Here is a 14394-nt window from a genome sequence, read left to right as displayed (position 1 = left end):
GGACTCTTGCGAAGCTGTTAGGAGAATCCTTTAAACGACGTTAAGGTTTTCTTCAGAAAGTAAGCCGCCGCACGAAAAAGAAAAGAAAGAACGTGCATGACGTTCTTGTTTCAGCCGGTGATTTGTTGTGTGAGTTTTATATTCAATTGAGTTATTTATTTTAAAATACTATGAGTTTTGGCTTAGTCTAGGTATGAAAAACACTCGAACATGTGAGTGATTGTAACTCTGATTCTCCGATTATTAGTGGATTATTTGCTACTTGCTCTTTTCGTGGAGTAGGTATCGACACTTGGATCGAACCGCTTAAATATCTGGTATTCTTTATTATTCCTCGTTTATTTTTTTTAAGAATTTCGCATTGATTTAATTGCAAGATCCAATATTTTCCGCATTAATATTACAATAGAACAGATTGTTATTTGATGTTTGAATAAAACCGGAGTTTTATTTACGGACTTCTCAATTCGTCACATCAAGCTACTAGATAGACTTCAAAGAGATCCCCACCTCGGGCTTTCACTTGTCGATTGAGTCAGAACTGAAAGCCGGCAAAATTGAAAATTTTGGGACAACTTGACCGGTGTCAAAATCCATGGAAACGTGACTAACTTCCCAAAAGTCACCGTGGACCCTTCTGCCGAGCATCATAGCGGTCGTAAGACGATACACACATTTGACCCTTTTGTTGTTTTTTCGCTTGTTTTTGGTCCATCAACTATTTACATTTGACAAATTTAGAGTTGGAACCTCCCATAAGTAATCAATGACAATTGTTCATTGAATTTCAGCTTCTTTTTGACATACATTTGACCCTTTCCTTGTTTTTTTTGTTTGTTTTTGGTACATAAGCTATTTACATTTGACAAATTTAGAGTTGGAACCTCCCACAAGTAATCAATGACAGTCGTTCATTGAATTTCAGCTTTCCACAGCTTCAGTTGGTTGACTACTGTGGGCTTCTAATTGCGAGTATCGCACTGATGAATTTTTTTTCATTTTATTTAGTTTCTCCAAGTACTCTGGCTTAAATGATTTACTTGTTGGTCTGTCGTCCAGACTTTCTGCTTGTCCAGCTGAAATGATTGTAAATTCTCTTTCATAATCATAGATTACAAATTACAGATACATTGGACATGTATAATCCTATTTTTCTAGCGGACATACACAACCAGTTGACATATTTAATGCAAAAACAAACAAAGCAAAAAGAAACTAGCATTAATGGTAAGAAAAACTTGCTTTCACATATATGTAATATATAGACTTTTCGTCCCTATATATTCATGCTTTTATTATTCAAGTCCATATATCTTAATTTGGTCCTATAAAATTTTGTTGTCCCTGTCGAACGATGGCAAAATATGATGGGAAAAAAATGTACAGATACCTAAGTAAACATGTGTGGGAAAGCTTGATTAATGCAAACAATGTTGGGATATGATATGAGAAAAGTACCAAAAAAGTCCTCACTTATTGCACTTGTACCAATTTACTCCTAAACATTTCAATCGTATCAATTGAGTCATAAACCTTTTCACATTTTGCCAATTGAGTCCATCCGGGTAATTTTAGCTGGAAAGGCGCCAATATGGACAATTTTATAAATTTTTATTTTTGGATTTTTTTTATTATTTCTTATTTTTTCCCTTCCATTTCTTTTCTTTCTTTACCCTTTTTCTTTCTTCCCAGCCCGACAAGGGTCACTTGGCCAATCCTCGCCGGTCCCAGCGGCCCTCACTAGCTATGGGCGAAAGTTATACTCCTCACTGGTCGTGAGCGAGGGTCGTGCCTCTCGCTGCGAAGCCCTCATTGGACTTGGTAGAACAAAAAGGAAAAGAAAGAAAGAAAAACATATAAAAATTTGTTCAAGTTGGCGTCGACCGTTCTACGTGATACTACTGGTATCCACGTTAGTGATTTCCAGCTAAAATTGGCCATATGAACTTAATTGGCAAAACGTAAAAAGGTTTAGGATTCAATTGGCACAATTAAAAGGCTTATGACAAAATTGACGCAATTGTAGTAGGTTTATGACTTTTTTTGGTACTTTTATTGATATGATGTAGATAAAAAATAACCGATATGAACATCACTTTGGAAAAATTTGATCCACGTCACACTACAATGTCGTTCGATGGTCACATTAATTGAATCTGGTTGGATTTGGTGTTAGAGGAATATAATTAGAAATTTTGTAAAGTAGAAGGGCTTATATAAATATAGACTTAGATTAGAAAAAAGAAAGTGCAAGTATAAGTACGAAAGGTATTTGTGTTCCTAGTTGTCGTTACCTACATCATACGAGAAATTTGCTTGCCCCCGATAATCTAAACCGTTGAATTGGACGAAACTCACTTTAAGATCCATCATATTCAATGTTCCGGAAGCAAGTTCACACTTATCGAATGCACTTGATCCCCAAGTTAACTTCATGCAATATTCTCACAAAATGCAATCTAAACTGCTCGAGTAGAGAAGAGAGTGGGAGGACTTTTAACGCGGACATCTTAAGTAAGAAAATCTTAGGAAGATTGGTGACGTATCGAAGTAGTGAAATGTGAAACCTTCGTAATCCAGGACCTCTTCCTCGTTTGGTTAATCATCTGAATAACGCAGTCCCCCAAAATAAATCGTCGAATAGATATAGTAATTAGCTGCTGATCAAATGGGCTTCAAGGATGAAATCATCAAAATCTTTACCATTAAAAAAAGGAAGAAAAAGATCATCCAACCTGAAGTTCTTAAACATAGGTCAGATTCGCAAGAAGACTAGGGAGGAGGTTTCAAGATTCTGCAACTGCATTTCATGCAGATTCAAGATTTGATGTAAGGTTCGTAAGTTCATGACTAAAAGGCAAGAATCTCTAGTTTATTTACATGGAGGTGAAATTGGAGCTTCAACTCTTACTTTGTCGTCGTTAAAATTTTACTTTGATGAGGTTTTTCGCTGGTTCAACGTCAATACGCACAGTGCACTGAATATAATTGCCACCAAGGCACCAAATTAGGAGTTACCACCCCTAAGTGAAAATATCTAGGAGAAGCTGTTGCGAGGACGACATTCGGATTCCCCCGATGTTTTGTCCCTAGGGACTTCAAGAAAGACTAGACCAGCAAAAGGCAATGACAGAGCGCGACAACGTCAGGCTTTCCCGAAGAGACATACTTGAGCCTTCAGGTCAGTGAGCGACAATACAGAACTCCCAAGATGACTAACTAGGATTTACCTCTCTCTCTCTCTCTTCCCACTCGCAACTCTCCCGATTCTTCCCTATCTCTCTTTCTTCTTCTCTGTACTGAGATTGATTGTTGTTTGAAATTAAGAATAGTGAGGAAGAATTGAACAGAAGAATAGAGGAAGGAATGTGTAAATAATCTTTCTGTGTTTTGTATTTTTCTGTCGTGTCTTTGTACAATTATAGAGGTTCTATTTATAGACTTTCACAAGAAGACCAATGTCTACACTTAAGGGGGTTTTGAAAGGAAACGTAATTCACTGATTGGGAATTGATGTAGCGATTTGTTGATGCTTGAATTGTGGGGATTTGATTCTGTCAATTTGTTTCTTTCTTTGGTGGAGATTGTGTTGTGGGTTTCCTTCTTTGCTTGATTCTTCCAATCTTCCTTCTTTGGTGTTACCATCATTGGTGGAACCAGAATATTGTTGATTGCTTGATTGTTGCTGATTTCTTGAATTTCGGTGATTGGTTGATTCCCTTAACATCCCCCTGCAACCTAACTGGGTAGAATGGACATTCAGCTTGGTTCGAAGCATCCGAAATCATGCTGATGAGAGTCCTTTTGTGAAAATGTCGGCTGGTTGATCGACAGTTGATATATAATGAACCGAGAGTTGACGGCGTGCCAAGCGTTCCCGGATGAAGTGAAAATCAATCTCTACATGCTTTGTGCGGGCATGGAAAACCGGGTTCGCAGTGAGATAGATAGCCGAGAGATTGTCACACCAGAGTGCAGGCGGGTGTGAAGGTAGTGCCCGAAGGTTGCGAAATAGAAACTCTATCCAAATGAGCTCGGCTGTGGTATCTGCTAGGCTTTTGTGTTCTGCTTCAGTGCTAGAGCGAGCAATTGTTCGTTGTTTGCGCGAACTCCAGGAAATAATGTTGGAACCAAGGAAGATGCAGAAGCCACCAATGGAAGGTCGGTCGTCACAATCACTGGCCCAGCTTGTGTTGGAAAATGCATGGAGAGCAGTGGAGGACGAGTGGCCAAAATGTAGCCCGTGCTGTGGAGTGTCAGCAAGATAACGTACGATCCGTTTCACAGCTTGCCAATGCATGGTGGTGGGAGCATGAAGGAACTGATAGGCGGTATTCACAAAATAAGCTATATCTGGGCATGTGAGTGTGAGGTATTGAAGAGCTCCAACAATGCTATGATAAAGTGCAGGATCAGGCATAGGATCATCGGAGTAAGCAGATAACGGTTCATCGGTGGTGCAAGGAATGGGAGCAACTCTGGCTTCGATCATTTTGGCCCGCTGCAGGATCTCTTGTATGAACTTGGATTGATTGAGTAGAAGGCCGGTGGAGGTGTGCTGAACTTCCATTCCCAAAAAATAATGAAGTGGTCCAAGGTCTTTGATGGCAAATTCACCTTGGAGTGAGTTGAGTAAGGATTGTAGAGGAGCCTGAGGTGACCCTGTGAGGATGATATCGTCTACATAGACAAGCAAAAAAATGCTGTAATGTGGAGTCTGCATAATGAAGAGAGGAGAGTCCACAGTAGATACACAGAACCCGATTTTAAGGGGATATGAACTGAGCCGTTGGTACCACGCGCATGGCGCTTGCTTTAAGCCATAGAGAGAGCGTTGAAGACAGTAAACATGAGGCGGTCGTTGGGGATCAACAAATTCTTGTGTTTGCGTCATGTAGACTTCTTCAGATAAGTGGCCGTGAAGGAAAGCATTGGACACATCTAGTTGGCAAATAGGCCAGCCACGAGAGTAAGCTACCGTAAGTATTGTGCGGATTGTGACTGGCTTAACAATGGGGCTGAATGTTTTCGTATAGTCAATTCCGGGTTCTTGGTGATAACCTTTGGCAACTAGTCGAGCCTTGTACCTTTCAAGGGAGCCATCGGACCTGAGCTTGATTTTGTAAATCCATTTGCAGTTGATGGGGCGAACATGAGAAGGTGCTGGTACAAGTTCCCAAGTTCCATTGTTGATTAAGGCATCATATTCTGCCACCATAGCTGCACGCCAATTTGGATTTTGGGAAGCGTGCGTGAAACAAGTAGGCTCGACGGGAGTCTGTGTACCTGCGGTCAAAGCAAAAGTTTGATTCCTTGTGAGGACTCGTCGGTGAATTGTGCCATCTCTCAATCGAGTGACCATGAGATGTGCCGGGGCTGGAATTTCTGAAGTTGAGGAGTTGGAAGTGTCAGGCTCCGGAGTTGTGGAGGGAGTTATAGATGACGTCGGTGAGATGGATGGTGAGGACCTAGGGGCAAGATCTACTGCTGTAGACGTGGAGTGCTGTTCAGGGTCGTTCATCGGTGGTAGAGGCCGGTCCATCGGTGGTAGAGGTAGTACCACACTTATAGGTGGAGGGGCAGAGCATGGCGGTGGAGATGGTGTATCGCCAAATGGAAAGGTGTGTTCGTCAAAAACTGCATCAACCGCAATGTAGATTTGGCCAGTTTGTGGATAGTAACAGTGATAGCCTCTGTACCTCGAAGGATAGCCAAGAAAGATGCAACGGTGTGATCTTGGGGCAAGTTTGTGAGTGGTATAGGGCCTCAAGTTTGAGGTGTGAAATCTCTAATGGTGTTTGGAACAATGTCTGCCAGGGTGTGAGATTGTTGAGGAGAGGAGTCGGTGTCCTGTTGATAAGATGTACCGCCGTTTCAAAAGCATATTCCCAGAACTGGTAAGGAACTGAAGCGTGGGACATAAGAGCTAGGCCTGTCTCGACAATGTGGCGGCGTTTGTGTTTAGCGGTGCCATTTTGGAATGGAGCATATGGACAAGATACTCATTGATGAATACCATGTTGGAGGAGATGGTTTCGCATTTTAGTAGAGCGGCGAAATTTTGGTGCGCCATCGCATTGAATGTCTTAAGTGTACGTTACAATTGAGTTTCTTCAAATTTGTGAAAAGCCTTAAAAATGTCTGCAAATTGATCACGAGTGGTGAAAGGATAATACGAAGTGAACCGAGAATGGTCATCGACAAAACAGACAATATTTATATCCTGAAACAAAAGTGACAGGGGATGGTCCCCAGACATCAAAGTGAACAAGTTCAAGGAGGAATTTAGCTCTAGAAGGGGATGGGGGGGTGGGGTTGGCATTTACTCTTGCTAAAAGCACAGACGGTACAATGGAACGGAGATGACTTGGAAAATTATGTTTGTGTGGATTGAAGCAGACGAGTTATTTGATCAGATGACGCATGACCCAGGCGTTGATGCCATAAGTTGAAGGAACTAAGGAAAGTTGATGGAGACTTGTCAGAGGTGGAGACTCGATACAGACCATTCTCAAGATGATCTTAGAGGAATAGCTGACCAGTATGAACACACAGAGCAACAAATGAGGTGGGGTAAAATAAGAAGACGCAATTGTTATCACGCGAAAATTTAGAAACTGACAGCAGATTTTTTTGTAATATGAGGAACAACTAAGACATCTAAGAGACGAAATTGTGGACTTGTTGTAGGCATGAATGTACCTGTGTGAGTGATGGGAAGGGAAACTCCATCACCCACAATCAATTGTTGATTACCGGTGTATGGAGTGACCTGGGAGAGGCCATAAATGCTGTCGGTGATGTGGTGGGTGGCTCCAGAATCTGGATACCAAGACTGAATATCCATCGCAGAAGGTGGAGTAGTAGGTGAAGCATAATAAGTTATGGGTTGAGCAATTCTGGTTGGGGCCGAATAATGTGCCTGAGGTGGTGCCGATGTAATAAACTGGGGATTAAACCGCTGCTTGCAATTGTTCGCTCGGTGGCCTTGTCGTCGGCATATTTGATAGAATGGACCTGAATTTTGTCGCTTGCCACCTCCACCAAACGAACGGTAGTTGGGTGCCCTTGTTCGTGTTGGCGAAATTGGATTAGTGCTAGACGGGTTTGTATTTGATGGGCTGAAATTTTGAGTGCCGCCTTTAGACTGTTGAGACGTGAATCTCGACTGGTAAGATACAAAAGCAGTAGGTGGAGGGGTATTGAAGGTCATTTTGTTGATTTCCAGTCTTCCTTCGTGTTAAAGCAGCAAACCATGAAGGGCATCACGTGAGAGTGCTCCTAATTGAGATACGACGGAAATCTCTGTGTCCAAACCAGAAAATTCTGGTCCAAGACCACGGAAGATGTGTGTGTGGTACTCATTTGCTGAAAGGGGTTCTCTAATGGTGGCTAATTGATCTGCGATGGTGGCTGCCTCATGAAGAAATTCTGTTATTGTGCGGCTTCATTTTCTAATGGATTGAAATTGAAGTCGCAAAGCTGACGCCCGTGCTGTTAATTGTGCAGCATAAGAGTCGGAGAGGTATCTCCAGATGGCTGCAGCAGATGTGTGGTTCATCAATTGAGCGACGACAGGAGAGGTGGATGAATTGAGAATCGACCCCATCGTGATTGAGTCACGGATTCGCCATGCCTTGTATTCGGGATTGGGCACCAATGTGCCGTTGTTGGAAGCATGTGAGATGTGTTGGGGAGGAGTTGGTTCTGAGCCATCAAGAATAGAGAGGAGATTGGCGGCAAGAAGATATGGGGTAATTTGGACTTTCGAGATTGGGTAATTTTGCCCAATGAGTTTTTCCCCTATTGTGGGTGGGGAGTGAAGATTGAGTGTCGAATTGGAGCTGCAAGATGTGGAAGGGCAGCGGTTGTGATTATTTTTGAGGATACAGGAGTTGAGTTAGTGTTGGATCGAGGGCTTTTGCCGGTATGCTCTAATGCCATGTTTGAAACTAAGAACATTGAGGAAGAATTGAACAGAACAACAGAAGAAGGGATGTGTAAATAATCTTTTTGTATTTTGTATTTTTCTGTCGTGTCTTTGTATAATTACAGAGGCTCTATTTATAGACTTTCACAAAAAGACCAATGTCTACACTTAAGGGGATTTTGAAAGGAAACGTAATTCACTGATTGGGAATTGATGTAGTGATTTGTTGACGCTTGAATTGTGAGGATTTGATTCTATCAATTTGTTTTTTTCTTTGGTGGAGATTGTGTTGTGGGTTTCCTTCTTTGCTTGATTCTTCCAATCTTCCTTCTTTGGTGTTACCATCATTGGTGGAACCATAATGTTGTTGATTGCTTGATTGTTGCTGATTTCTTGAATTTCGGTGATTGGTTGATTCCCTTAACATCCCCCCGCAAGCTGACCGGGTAGAATGGACATTTAGCTTGGTTCGAAGCATCCGAAATCTAGCTGATGAGAGTCCTTTTGTGAAAATGTCGGCTGGTTGATCGACAGTTGTATAATGAACCGAGAGTTGACGGCGTGCCAAGCGTTCTCGGATGAAGTGAAAATCAATCTCCACATGCTTTGTGCGGGCATGGAAAACCGGGTTTGTTGTGAGATAGATAGCCGAGAGATTGTCACACCAGAGTGCAGGCGGGTGTGATAAAAGTTGTGTGATTAAAGTACCTGCGAACCAGAATGTCATCACAAGGTTCGGAGGTACTTTAAACATCAATCGAGCAGGATGATGTAGCAATGGCGATAAGTTTGATGTTCTCTGCCATCAGAAGACGATTCATCCTCAAGGGGATCCTCTACGGCTTCATCAGTCTGGGCCAGAAATATTAACTTTTATTAGTCACTTGCTATGATTGAGAAAAGGCAACAAAAAATAGAAATACTGGACGAGGTAAAACAGAAAAGGCAACCAAAAGAAAAGGTAAAAAGCATTTAACATGCTCTCTTAAACTATCCCAACCAATAAAGTAGAACTTCCCAATCAAATTTTACTTTTACTAGGCTTTAGCATCTTTCCAACAAGGGTGTCATGATCAATTTCAATTTTTTTGTATGAGAATTCTGCAGCCACTTATCATTTGTTATCTCTATGTCGTGATCATTTTGTGACCACAAAAACTGATTACTTATACTAGAGAGATTAGTATATCAGCAAATGCAAAATTTTTGTATACTCAGAATGGCTTTTTTTGGAAAGTCGGTGTGAGAAACGTCTTCTAAATAAACAAAGAGTGCCTCGGCCAAAAAAAAAAGAAACAAGAGCAAGGACTATTGCCATTGTTATTCATTCAGAGTTAAGGGAGTATTTTTTTTTTCTAATTTTTGAACATCGCCGAAACAACTAAGGTTTAATAATAACACGACCATTATGCTACACTTTCAAGCTGTAGTAGAATTCATTTATCAGCGTGTGGCACAGGCCTAATTGCTAGTTTCTAAGCAGTTATGTGGACAATTGCTATAAAAAGTTGGGAAAAAAATGAACTTCCCATACTGCGGGACAACCGATCCTTAGAACGGACCCAGGGAGATGGAAAGGATAAAAGAAGAAGTAAAATTGGTGGCTGACTTACCAAGAAACTTGATGAAGTGTTCAAGTGAAGAACGGGTAAGGAGATGATCCCACTCCAGCGACTCCCACGTCAGCCGATTTATCCGAATCTCTTGAAGAGAAGGGGGAGGAGAAGGGAGCCCATTGTCAAGCAGGGGCAGTTGCAGAGGAATCCTCTTCAGTTTCGGACAATTGTCTATAGAAATCCGCCGGAGGGATTTGCAACTCGTGGTCCCATCACATATGTTCCTCAGTTCCGAAAGATTCCATAGATCCAGGTCCATTAACTTTGGGAAGGAACAGTGTGTCGTTTTGGCAACGGTGCCTATTATCACCTCTATTGACTTGCAGTCTTTGACTGATATCGCTTGGAGGAAAGGGAGGTGAAGCAACATGTCTTGCGTCAGCAGCACCCTCTTCATGTTGTTGCATCCATTTACTTCAAGATATGTCAGGCGACAAGTGGCTCCGCTTGACAAAGGCCCATGTATTATCTCCTCTAATTTCTCACAACTATTTATTATAATCTCCTCTAGATTTGGAAGGAGAGTGGTCAGCCACTCCGATTCCATCACTCTCTTCATTTTATGACACCCGGACAATTCCAATGATTGCACACTTTCCGGAAGCAGAGCGCAGCCATCACCACTTGTTCCGTCTACACTCCCAGCGATATGGTCAACTATCGATGAGTATACTCCTCTCAGTCTCACTCCCACACCAAAGGCTGAAATCGTCTGGTGCACCCATCGCGAGCCTGTACCATCGAGAACTATTTCGCTCAAGAGACCCTACGCAAGCATTGAACATTTCCACATTGGAAACAGAACAATGAAGTGCCTCCACCTTCGGTAATTTTACCTCTTCTCCTGCCCTCAGCTTTTTAATCACGAGATATTGCAAGTTCACCAGCTTCCCCAACACTCCCTCCGGTAATGTCTCGATCTCTGTGCCATCTAGGGCGAGGTACCTTAGGTTTACCAACATCTCCATGCCCTCTGGCACTTCTTCAAGACTTTCACATGCTTTGAGGTCCAACTTTCCTAGGGATCCCAACTTTCCTACATAAGGAATAAAACGTAATGCAGAACAACCTTTTAGTAATAGCACTTCCAAGCTCTCCAACTGAGAGACGGAGTCCGGTAATTTCGTGATTCCGGTACTGCTGAGATCTAGAACCGTCAGCTGCTTTAGATGCTTGAAGAAAGATTCATGCATGACTCTCAAGGTGAAATTGTCATTCAAAGTCAGCCTCGTCAGTTTAGGACAATTTGGTGATATGTCGTATGGGATTTCTTCTATTCTGTTGTCTTGTAAAAAGACTTTCTCTAAACGATCGGTCCAAAATACTTCCTCCGGTATTTCTTTCAATTCCATATAGGACTTAACCATGTGAGTTGTGCTCGGCACTATATTTAATGCCATGCCCCTCGTCAGCAGGTGTAGAAACCGATGCCCTTATTCTGGATCCAACAGGCAGGCCCTTCCAATTTTATCCAATATGGTGTTACCCCGATCCTGCAGTCCTTGCCTGGTGCCAATTCCACCTAACAAATCCTCATCTATGAAAGACTCTATCAAATAATCTCCATCAGCTTTTGAAAGGAGTTGTACAGAACAAAGTATTAAATGCAGGAAACATTGTTGCACTTGATCATTACCCAAGTTCAAGTAACTGAGCTGCAGTCTCTTGAACACGTCAAGCTACATCCTGGAGTCTTCTAATTTTCCCAACATGCCTCTCCATTCATGCACTTTCTCTACTCCTCTCATGCGAGTTGCAATCTCAATGATCCCAAGTGGCAGACCATAACACCTATCAAGAAGAGACCTTGCAATTTGTTCGACTTCCCAAGAGAGTTCTGCAAAGCAAAGCGTCTTTCAAAATAACCTCCCAAGAATCTTCCATATCTAGAAGTTCTATCTTGATTTGCTTTTGACAGAGCATCATACGACACACATCTAGCGATCAAGTTGTCACTACCAACTTTAGCCAGCCTGTGTCAACTGGAATTCCCATATCCTTAACTTCAAAATGCATCCAAAGGCCATCTAAAATTAGGATGGATCTATTCTTCACATTCAGACGTCCATACAATAGGCCCGCCCTTCTCTGCACGTCCTTCTCATTTGAGAGATTGTCTAGTCCAACCGCATTGGCAATCTCTTCCTGTAGTGCATAAACACTAAAATCCTGAGGTACATCAACCCAGAATACATCCAACGCATGGTCCTCAAGGAGTCTATTATAGACATGCCTCAAAATGGCCGTCTTGCCCACTCCACCCATACCATAAACACCAATTATGGAAACATTGTCCTGCATTAAATAGGAAAACATCTCATTCACCTTCTGTCAAGTTTCTTTGCCTAATAATTCTTCTATTGTCACCAAGGGAGTTGTTTTGCTGCATCTAACAAGTGCAGTTGCCTCTTGTCGAAGTCTTCCTGGAACTAGAAGAATCTCTTGAACTTCTTTGCTCAACCCTTCCACCTCTCCTATTTTCTCCGGTGGAAAAGATATTCCTTCTCTGATTGCCGGCGCTACACTCCAATATTCTTCTTCTATCCTCCTCCACTTCGAATTTAGCTTGTTCATGTCCGTTCGGCGACTACTGATGAGTTCTCCCAGCTTTCTCTTGATAGATGTCATTTTTGTGTCGGCAACCCTATGGGTACCTGGTTGACTCTTAGCCGGTGCAACATGCGTTCTCGCACCTAAACTCAAGTATAAGTGAAAATTCACTATTAGATACTTCTTAGATATATTTTATAGATATGTTACACTCAGAGAAATAAATAAATTGTAACTTTGTATTCACTTTTTCGAACAAAAATATTATATACAACATATCATACGATAATTAATATGTTATGTAGGCATTCATGTCACAATAGTGAAATAATGGTGACCCCATATCATGAGCTCTTCGTTGGAAAAAAAAACTGATTTAAAATTAAATGCATAGGAATTATCTTTGATAAATAATTTAATCATATATAAGCCAATGCTCACGCAGGAGATCAGAGGGGGGATATGGAGAGCCATGGCTTTTCAAGATTTGAATGCCACACTTCAAAACATTTGTCTTTTCATTTTCAAAGATCTAGTGATTATCAATGACCGACTCTTAAAACTCCTCTTTCCCTGTTAATTCCTGACTATTTTCTGTTTCTCTATAACTATTAGAAATCTGAGCATCCTGCCTATATTCCTAATCTTAATTGAAGATTAGAAGACAAATCAAGCATCCTGCACGAGCTTCAACTTATGGCAAATTTAGAGATGCACAAATACCATGCGGAACCTCTGTACTGGGTTCTCCCTCTTCGGCATTCAGTGGGTGTTGCATGTTGGTTAAAGCAGAAAGAGACTGATTGGGCAAATTCGTCTCAGGCAATGGAAGAAAGACTGATGAACCTGCAACTATTCACAATTTGGAAATACTTTTGGTAATTCGTTAAATAAAACATGGACGAGATATGAAATGATGTTCCCAATTTTTGGTACGTGAGATTGAAATTGACTGATGCTTTTATGTATACAGATACAACTGTCCATCTCCCAAGTCAGCCCGCTAGCAAACGAAGTTCACTAATCAAGTGGACTTATTTACAAGCAGCAAGTTGTGCGAGTCTATTGTTTGCCACAATCTTTGCATGGGACAATAATTAAACTTAGATTTATAGCTTTATGTGATAGAAACACATATACACCTCCCTCCCTCCCGCCCTCTAACAAGCAGCAATTTGTGTGAGTTTATTGTTTGCCTCGATCTCTGCAAGTGATAGGCTGCATTTAAATCGAATCAACAAGTTGTTATACTTTGATGTAAAGCTTCACATGATAGCAATACACATATATACCGCTCCCTCCCTCCCTCCCTCTATCTCCCTCTCTCTCTCTCTCTCTCTCTCGTCCAGTTACAGAATTATTTCATGGCCCGGGCTCAGCTGGCTCAGCTGCACCCTCAAGTTCTTCAATTTGCTTGATTTCTTTTAATGTCAATCAATTCTAAGGATGGACGGTAAACTATCCTGCTTGCACGCAACAACTATGGCTTCCCAAAGCTAGTTAGTTATAGTTGAGAACAATTGAAGTGGAAGCCATTGGTCAAGCCAATTATGTAACTTATTGTTGCTAAACCCAATAGAAGTCTTCGCTCTTTTGCTCACCGGAAACATTACGTCATCTTATGTGATAGAGAACGCCCTTCCGGAGAAAGCCTCCAGAAACAAGACCAGACGTGATTATTGCTTATCTTCTGTTCCAATATTTGGCCGATTATACAATTGAAGTGTCTTATGTTTCTTACAGGTATAGAAGATCTGGAAATTGAAGTAAGAATGCGCAGTTAAAATCCTAGAATAGAGGGGTCACGAGTTGCAACAGGAAATTCAGACAGGCCATGCATAACGTGGGTAAAAGATTACGTACCAGGAGGAGGAGGAGGAGGACTGAAGCTCCGGTCCAGATGCTAATCTCTGGTAGTCGAATTTGGTCCTTCAGACCCTGATCACACACACCCTTGATTGACTCCGGCTACAGCAAAATTTCCACGGCCGCTCGAGTTCTTATCCCTCGATCTCCATCTTCTCGTTCTCGTTCGCATGGAAATTTCGAAGCGGTGTGATACGGCGGGATGAAAGAAGGAAGAGGAAAGACGAGAGAAGGAAGAAACCACGCGATTAAAGTATAAGAGAAACTTTAGAAACCGAGAGTGCCCCCTCGATTGCCGTTCTCTGGCACATCTGCACCGTTCGATTCTTCAAACGAGCAAAGGACCACCATCGTTGTATTATTTACGTAAGTGGAAAGCAAACTAATTTCGGATATATCGCCGTCTCCCACGTCCGAGGTCCCCCCGTGACG

General features: G+C 41.8%; 1 protein-coding gene and 1 pseudogene across 1 annotated transcript in view; both read right to left on the bottom strand.

Moving 5' to 3' along the window:
• Positions 1-14394, bottom strand: part of LOC115687700 (G-type lectin S-receptor-like serine/threonine-protein kinase At4g27290) — a 68647-nt gene that overhangs the window by 9929 nt on the left and 44324 nt on the right. The gene's annotated exons all lie outside the window — the stretch shown is intronic.
• On the bottom strand, positions 8651-12951 carry LOC115687690 (probable disease resistance protein At4g27220; annotated as a pseudogene).

Source organism: Syzygium oleosum, unplaced genomic scaffold (assembly GCF_021117445.2).
Source record: "Syzygium oleosum isolate NSW1041296 unplaced genomic scaffold, Sole_v2.1 Sole_v2.13, whole genome shotgun sequence".
In the NCBI taxonomy this organism is placed as follows: domain Eukaryota; kingdom Viridiplantae; phylum Streptophyta; class Magnoliopsida; order Myrtales; family Myrtaceae; genus Syzygium; species Syzygium oleosum.
This window is presented reverse-complemented; position numbering and strand designations above follow the sequence as displayed.